Here is a 9,386-nt window from a genome sequence, read left to right as displayed (position 1 = left end):
GTGATGGGGTGGATCATTCAGTGTCTTACTTCTCCAGTAAGTTTAATAAGCATCAAGTTCACTACTTCACCACTGAACAGGACACCTTCGCTTTGCTGAGGGCACTTGAGCAATTTGATGTATATCTCGGGTCCAGTTCTTTGCCAGTCACTATTTACACTGATCATATCCCCTCTGATCTTCCTCTTCCTTGTGTATAACCACAATCAACAGCTCATGCACAGGCTCTGATCATGCAGGACTAGAACGTAGATCTTGAACACAAAAAGGAGTCTGAGAATGTAATCCTTTGTCCAGGTGGTAAGTGTTGCATTGATTGCGAAATAGAAAAGAAACCTATCTAGGTATTGAATTTAGTTAAAGATTTTGTGATTAAACCCGATTGGGGTGTCATTTTGACGGGAGAGTGCATCTCTGGCTGTATAGTTCTCCGTTTCATCCGTCATCTCTCCCTGTGTTCAGTTGCTCAGCTCCGATTGGCACTTGGCTGGACTCCTGGCCACGCCCTCCCTGCTAAGGTCTGCTCGACCTGATTGGTGCGGTTACCTGGACTCCCAACCTCACCTCCTCTGCTGCAGCCCGTTAGCCGGATTGGAGCGTCAGCTTTCCGCCTGGCAAATAAAATGCCAGGAATCCCACCCGTTTAAAGCCTCCTCACCTTGTCAGCTTCAGACGGGCTTGTCAATGTTTGGCAGCTCACCCCGTGGTCGGTTGCTCTGAAAAATTAGACTGTTTCTACAGCTTTATTGTGTTTCTTTGATGCTCGCTATGGCTTGTTATCTCATTAGGTGCAGGGGTACTGTTTTTGTTGAAGTTAGACTGTTGAGGATATTTTTTTTCTTGTTCCTATTGTTGTTTTTGATTTAACCGTGGGCATTTCGGTTTATACTGAAACATTTATTTACTTTACGTTTCCTAGCACCCACTAGCCCTTTCTCACTTTGTTTTGTTTGTTGTCTTTATAATCCTCTGTTGAACAAGTCTGAAATTATTAATATTTAATAAATCACTTCACCCCTTAATCAATCTTGGATAATTTTATGTTGCTTCCCTTTCCTCTAGATGGGTCATAACAAACTGGTACTGAGGATGAATATCATTTTTCAGGGAACAACATACTGCTGAATATTCTGTCCGCCTGTAATGCACTGGCGTGAAATATCACAGGTGGGTATTTCTAAACCTTGGCACATGAAACCAAAGCTATATACTCTTCAGGGAAAACACTCAACTATGTTTTATTGGATTCTATTGGATCAGTGAAAATAAATCACATGTAGTCCTTAACCAAATTAATTCAAACAGAAACTGAATTTTAAAAGATTTACTTTGATCTTTTGGAGGTTAGTGGTGTGTGTCATTTAGTGTATCTTTGTAATGAGGCAGGGTAAATCTGTGTGAAGCTCATACTGTGATTAAGGCTTACACAAGTATATTTGGCAAGACATTGTCATCAAAAATGGATTAAATGGTGAAGGGTTTTTGCTCCACTACATCAGCATGCTGCAGCTAAACCCTGCAAAATCCCAGTCTGACCAATAACCATCTTTTAAACATTGTAAATGAAAGCAAACTGTCCTCAAGGGGTTTTTGCAGTATCAACAATTACAAATGTTTCTATATACAGTAAAACACGACAAAATAATACTAATTTCTGAGAAGGATAAATGTGATAAATGTAATGTGATCTCTTTAAACCAAGGAAATGAACACAAGTGAATTAAAATGAGTAAAAAAATAAGAGTCAAAATACATTTTTTATTATTGATTCATCAATTCAACCTTGAGACAAATAGATACTGCTGGCTTTTCTCAAATAAAATGATGTTGTTATCCACAAAGTTCAGCATAATGTCAGATAATTGTAGTTGTGTAATTACACAACTACAATTTTCATTATTCTGTCAATCAGTTTGTGAATTGTAGGGTTTAAAGGGTTGACATTGTGTCTAATATCCATTTAGTTTTTAAAATCATGTTTAAAATCAGAAATTCTTGATATAATCTGACAAAGCAATAATAATGATGGGTTATATTTATGTAGTGGTTTTCTAGAGATTGAGAGTGCTTCACAGTGGTTCAGAGTCACCACAATCGCATCCTTTTGCGAGCTTCAAAATGTGACCATTTTTAAAGTTTGGTGTTCTTGGCAGAAGAGAAGAGAGAGTTGAAGACAGTTGAAGACAGTCCAGACTCGTCCATTCACCTTCACTCTCTGAACTCTGTTGTTTGTGAAGTCCAATATCCATCACACGTTAGTGTTTATTGGAAGCTAATCAGGCAGCTTCTGTTCTTGCATCCTTTTTTCAGATTGGAAAGTCTGGCAAAGTGCCTGTTTTTTCATTTCAGTAAAGAAGACCAATTTAATGCTCTATGGTTCTTGTAAAATTACACTTCAGCAGTACTGACATGTATATTTGAGCGGTTAAATTTCTTTCCTAGCTAGAGCGTTCTTGACCACTGTTTTCACAAGCTTGAAAATGGATACAAGCCCCCCTCTTTCAGCAATCGAGCTGAAATGTAATCATTGGAAACTCTTAAATAACACCTTAATATCATTTCAGGGTTGACATTATCCTCAGAGTATGATCCATGAGCTGACTGCTTCAATGTCCCATGAGGATTCTCTGTACTTTTTCATAGTATAGTTCAAGTAGCCTTAAAAAGTTGCAGTTTTTTACCTATTTTTTCCACTTGACATTTTTAGATAACATCATATTTTTTTCAAGATCTTTTTATTTCATTTTCACGTTTTACAACACAAATCCAACAAAACAACTGAACCTAAACCTTACCCAACCCCCATCCTCCCCATCCCCAATATACCCAACCCCCCCCAACCTCCCTATACCCAATATACAGTTATGTTCATAATAATAGCAGTGTGTCTAAAAATGTGAGTAAACCTCAAAATTCTTCAATATATATATATATATATATATATATATATATATATATATATATATATATATATATATATATATATATATATATATATATATGCACACAAAGGCATTGGGGACACTTCACATTCTATTTCAAAGCAAGAACAGTGGAACAAGAAGTTATTGAATATGATATTTACTGAAAGTCAACAAATATAGTGTTCAAAAAACAGCAGTGTTGCATCAAAAATGTACTGCATAAAACTAAGAACTGCTTGAAGATTCAACTTTCCTGAGAAATTTAAACTAATATTTAGTTCCATACCCACAGTTTCTGATAACTGCTTCACATCTGTGGTGCATGGAGTCGACTAACTTCTGGCACCGGTCAACGGGTTCTCCAGCCCACGACAATTGTACTAGGTTGTGCACTCCCTCTGGATTTCTTGGTTTTGCCTCATGAGCAGCAGACCCCAATCCCGTATTTCTACGGGATTGGGGTCTGGGAATTGTGCTGGCAACTTCATTAGTTGGATGCTGTTTGTCTGGAACCATAATTTTGCTCGTTTGCAGGTGTGTTTGGGGTCATTGTCTTGTTGAAACACCCATCTCAAGGGAATGTCCACTTCAGCATACAGCAACAAACTGATCCCTGGATCAGTTTACAAATTGTACGTCATTTCTTCTTAGGCCAGCGGATGTGGTCTTTGGCAAATTGTAACTGCTTTTAACAATGGGCCTTTGCAGGGGCTTCTTGCTCGTAGCTTGGCTTCACATTGACGTCCTCTGATTGTTACAGTACTTGGAGACAAATCTTCTCTGATCCTGCTGGAGATGATCGTTGGTTGAGCCTTTGCCATTTTACTTATTCTTGAATCCATTTGAGTAGTTTCTTTTTCTTTTTCTTCCTCAACCCCCTGGATTTGGCTGCCATTCTAAAGTGTTAGATATCATTTTAGTTGAACACCTATAATTTTTTGCACTTCTTTATAGGTTTCCCCCTCTTTTATTAACTTCTCAATATTTTATTAACTTCTCAATTGAAGCATGCTCTTCTTAAAATGGATGAAACAGTGATCCAAGTCTGGGAACATTTTTAACTGATGCGACTTGTTTTCAGGCTCTGTTGCTCACAGAGTGGAAAATAATAAACCACACACATGTCATATTAATTTGCAGGTGAAGTTCTTGCTTTGTGGCTGCACGGTGGGAATGAGTGTGTGAGCGTGGTTGTTTGTCTTTGTATGTGGCTCCGTGGTGCACTGGCATCGTGCCCGGAGTGACCCCCGCCTCATGCCGTATCCCAGCTGGGATAGGCTCCAGCTCCTCGTGACCCGCTGCGGCAAATAAAATTGAAGAAAATAGAATATAGAAAGCACAGATTAACACAATGAATTCGATTATATTCGGTTTTATTCAGAAAATAAATGCCATACAGGAAACGTCAAAGCGCTGTTTTCTGGGCTCATTGATCGTTGTGTGGTTGCAGTACAGTCATCTTGCCAAAGAGGGCGCCCACGTTCCCAATGAATGGGGCGCCGAGTAATGAAACAGTTTGCTGCACAATTGGCGCAAATGGTTGAAAGCCTCATAGGGCGTCATTCAGACATCACTAGCCACCCCCCAATCAGCCTCCACCCTTCAATTGCCAGCTCAACCTTCTGCTCTTCGCCAGACTGTTTAGTGTCTGCCCTGACTCTGCAGCCTATCCTGCCTGATATTGACCTTGTTCGAATACCGTCTGCTCTCTGTTGCCTTCTCCTTGTCTGATCTGTATGCCTGGTTTGTTGATGGCTCCATGCCTGACCATGCCTGATTCTGGTCTCTGTCATTTTGCCTGTCGTTTATCGGATACCTCTGCCTGTTGGACTGATTACTCGGAACCTGAACCCTGCCTGTACAATTAAACCCTTTTTGAAACTTGACCCGCCTGCTACTCTGTCATGCTTTTGGGTTCCCCCTGCCAGTTGTGTTTGAGCCTTGACAGAAACATACAGAAGCATCCTCCATTGCCGACCATCCAATGTCAGAAATATTATGGTTACCCAACCAACAAGTTTCTAATATTGGCCGCCCAGTAATAATATAGGAAGTTTGGGAGTGCTATCCAACCCATTGAACAAGCCCTTTGAAGTATTCTACTTTTAATACGGGGTGTTTTTTTATACCAAATAAAGCTTGATATTTGGTTGTTTAGCTTAATAAAAAAAAGACTTGGTTAGAAAAAGCGGAGGGCACTGGAAGATTTATAGAAATTTGGGCAAAACATTCATTTTTACAAGACATCTCTGTCTTGTGCTGCACTTGAGCTCAAAATATAAGGAAAGATCGTTGTTAGTACGTACAGCAGCCATTGGAGTTGTATATAGGAGTCTAATCTATGCTATAAAATTATGACCAAAACCAAACCTCTCCAAAGTGCTAAAAAAGATAGTTCCACCCCACCTGGTCAAATGCCTTCTCAGCATCTAATAAAAGAACCACTGGTGGCACACCGGGTGGAGAGGGGCTATAAAAAATGTTAAAAAGACGCCTGATATTAAATAAGGAATAGCGATTCTTGATCAAGCCTGTTTGATATTCCAGAAGGATTTTAGCATCAATGTTCGAGTGAGAGATTGGGCAAAAAGAGCTGCACTCAGGGTTTTTTTCCCCCCACTTTTAAAGATTACAGAGATAACTGTTTGGCAAACAGTTAAAGGCAAGGTTTTAAGTGCAAGTGATTCTTCATAAACTGACGATAACAAAGGGGCAAGTTGATCTGCAATTTTTTTTTTGATTGTCAGTTGATTGTCATCCAGCCCAGGAGATTTGCCACTTTGCGTAGTTCTGATTGCTTCTCTTAATTCTGCAGTCCAGAGGTGTTTTTCTACAATTTCTACAACAATTTAATCTCATCCGAGATAAAGATAACCAAGGATTCCTCAGCCAAAGGGAGAGGGTTAAATCTCCAAGGACGGTAGCCTTGTTGTATATGTGGAATACGAATTGTCATGGTTAGGGGACCATGATCTGAAATAACTATTGCCTCAATATCACATTTGATCACAGACAAGAGAAGTTCGGGCCGTTAGCTGAGTTAGCTCAGGTCTTCACAACTGTCCATGTCTCTCTCTTACGGAACCGTTTTGTCTTCGTCAAACATAGAGGTTTATATTCTTTGATTGTAATGGACCTCACATTGTCGTGTGGGGAACCCCGATTGTTTATTCACCAGGACCGAATTCACGAAGCCGGCGTCTACCCGGATGACTGGACCGTAACGGCGAAGCGGCCTTCGTCGTCGCGTCCGTCCGTCCCACACACACGGAGTTGTCACGACTTCGTCGGACACGCGGTTTGTTCTCTTGTGATGGCGAGGAAAAAAAAGAAAACAAACGAAGTCTGATATTATTGTTTCATCGTGGAATTTTGACATGTTCCTGCTAGTGCATAAATATGCACATACTCGTGTATGTGTGTGTGTGTGTGTGTGTGTGTGTGTGTGTGTGTGTGTGTGTGTGTGTGTGTGTGTGTGTATATGTATATACGGTATAGTGGTAACTCTACTTACAAAATTAATTGGTTCTGGAAGAAATTTTGTAAGTAGAAATTTTCGTAAGTAGAGACGCATTTTCCATGCAAATGTCCTAATCCGTTCCAAGCCCCCAAAATTCAGACATAAATGTTTTATAAAGCATAAAAGTGCATCAAAACATGTAACAAATACATGTTATGATTAGATTATTACACAATAAATGAGAGTTGTGCATAATGTAAAAAATAAAGAATAGAATAAAGAATAAAAATGACGCTCATTTACCTTTTAACTGCTGTCCTCATTGTTTTTTGCCCTCTTTGGTTCATGCCCTCTTGCCCCTCCATGAACAACAGAGTTAATTCCAGTCCTCCTTCTGAACTTCTCCAACCACCCACGCAACGCCTTAAACTCCTTAAACTTCCTTTTGTTTTAATACCCTTTAAACAATTATATGTTAGCATATATTTTCTTAACTATATACTTTACATATAGATATAATTTTTACCTTAACTCTTTGTGTCATACATAATATGGTTATGTAGTTTTATATATTTTCACCCAGTTTTGTAAGGAGTCTAAACCCAATAAATACAGTTTTAAAGTGTCAAGGATCAATCTTCGTCTTTTTGAAGATTGAAACTCAAGTTAACAAGTGAGACTTTTTCAGCCTCTGCTCCTCAAACTCTTTTACACGTGTCTTTTTCAAATCCTTTGTGTATTTTATTATCCACACATTTGTCTTTTCCTGTATAATTATAACTATTATAAAAGGTTAAGAGGTTTTGATTAATAAATTGAGTGATGATCCCCAGGCTGAGGAAAGGTTGACTAAATATTGAGTAATCCTGGGTCTTTTTTTTCTTTTGCTAATATTGCATATTATGGAATTTTTTGTGATTTCTTCAATAAATAAGCTGATGTTAACTGAATTTGTCCACGGGGACGCTCACCCTCCTCCATCCATTTAATTGCTTCATGTCGCAACTCAATGAAAGCAACTGTTCTGTTTTTCGCACGATACTCTTAAGCTCCCTTCTTAAGGAAATGTCACGCACATGCTCTATGAACTGATCTCTGACTAAAGTATCTGGGTGTGTCAACCGCTCAGGATAGGCACGTTCTATTTGTTCAATCAGAGCCCAAAGAGAATGTGAGAACTCTTTTAGAGACTCTCCGTCTCTCTGTTTTCTGTCAAAGAATTGTCTTTGCAGGCTGACAAAGGAGGCGGAGGAACCATAGACCTCCTCCAGAATTCTTATGATCGTGCCTCGATTCTCTCGCTCAGCTAAAGAACGGAACCTGATTTCAGCTTTTGCCTCCCCTTCTAGGTGATCATAAAGGAAGAGGGCTTGTCCCTATACCTTACACATGACTCAATATTTTCTATCCAATCATAAATCTGGATACTGTATTAGAATTTGACATTGAGCCAGAGAAGTGGGGGCACTTTCTCTCTCTCAGAATATAGACAACATGTTCTGGTCTAGGTTGTGGACCAGAAACGTTTGGTGAGCCCCCATCACTACTGGGGGCTATCCCATCAGTAGTAGCGCTATTACCAGAGGTACCTGCATTGGCACCTCTTCCTCTCTGAAGTTGTTCATTGGCCACTCGTAATCTCTGCACTTCCTCTCGAAGAGTCAGGAGTTCATCAGGTACAAGTTCCTCCACCACACTCATTTTGTCAGTTTGAATAGTCTCCATCCAAAGTGAACATGAAATGGTACCAAACACAAAAAAGGCATGTTGAGAGGTAGTCACTGGCCTTTGGGTCCCGTTGTGGTTTGTTCTGAGTGTCCAGCTGTCGTCTCCTGATGTCCAGAGCCAGCCACTGTTTCAATTTAAATCAGAGTACACAAGCAAAACCATACAGAAAAAAGAATACCAATACCTCATTTGATCCTGCTGACAACACCAAAATGTGGTACCTGGGGAGGAGGCAAACCTCCCCTTGAGTCCAACAACGCCACCTCCTGAGACTGGGCAGGAGGACCCACAGACTTTTCTTCAGTGTGGTGTGGCTGACAATATATTTTCCCGCTAAGGGGCAATTGGAAAGAGGCAGGTATATAGCTGTATCCAAAATTTATTGCTGCCCCCCCAGACATAGCATAAAACCAGTTACAAATAGTTCCCTTAAAACATTGTTACGAAAGGCTGGTGGATTCTCCTCGGTCTAGGAAGGCCGGTCCCGCAGACTCGAGACCCCTGCTACGGAGGCCCCTGGTGAGACAAAGGTAAAAACACAGGCCCAATACCAACACAAAGCCTGCAATAAAAAACGCCACACTTAAAATCTAATAAAAACTATCAAATGTCACACCGTGTTAAAATGGGTAAGAGTACACACCAATGTCGTGTCCCACCAGTACAATCCCCCTACAAGGTGCAGGCATCAGCGTAGGTCTGGACTTGTACAATGACCATCCTACGTCAAAAACACAATTAGAGAGGAGAACCACCAGCATTGACACTACCCCTTAAAAAGATCAAATTCAGGAGGGCAACAAAGAACAGAAAAAGAAATTAAAAGTACAAATTCTTCCGAAAAGAAACAGTGGCTGGCCCGGTCCTTTTTGGTCTCCTCAGTTGTCCCGCCGCATATTTGGACAGGACAAATCGTGGCTCACATTCTGTCTGTGCAGCCCAGCAGGTCAAGTCTCAATGAAGTAAATCATTGAGAGATTTCATTGCTGAAATCTGTGTCCTCCAAGCAATGACAATTATCCTGCATCAGCTCCCACAACCATCGAATAGAAAACCTCAAGGAGAGTCTAATCCTACCATCAATCATTTATCACTTCCTAATTGGACCCAAAACATGTGACCTGGCCTTTGAGTGGATGTGATGCAGCTCTGTTGTCTGCCTGCCTGTGTAGGTTCCCACATGTAGACAATTGCTTTGTGAATACTGTAGATAGTTACATCTTTTGCACCACTGATGTATCGATGTGTTAATACAATGTTTATTTGAAAGTTGA

Source organism: Antennarius striatus, chromosome 10, assembly GCF_040054535.1.
Source record: "Antennarius striatus isolate MH-2024 chromosome 10, ASM4005453v1, whole genome shotgun sequence".
Lineage (NCBI taxonomy): Eukaryota > Metazoa > Chordata > Actinopteri > Lophiiformes > Antennariidae > Antennarius > Antennarius striatus.
Note: the sequence above shows the minus strand (reverse complement) of the source record.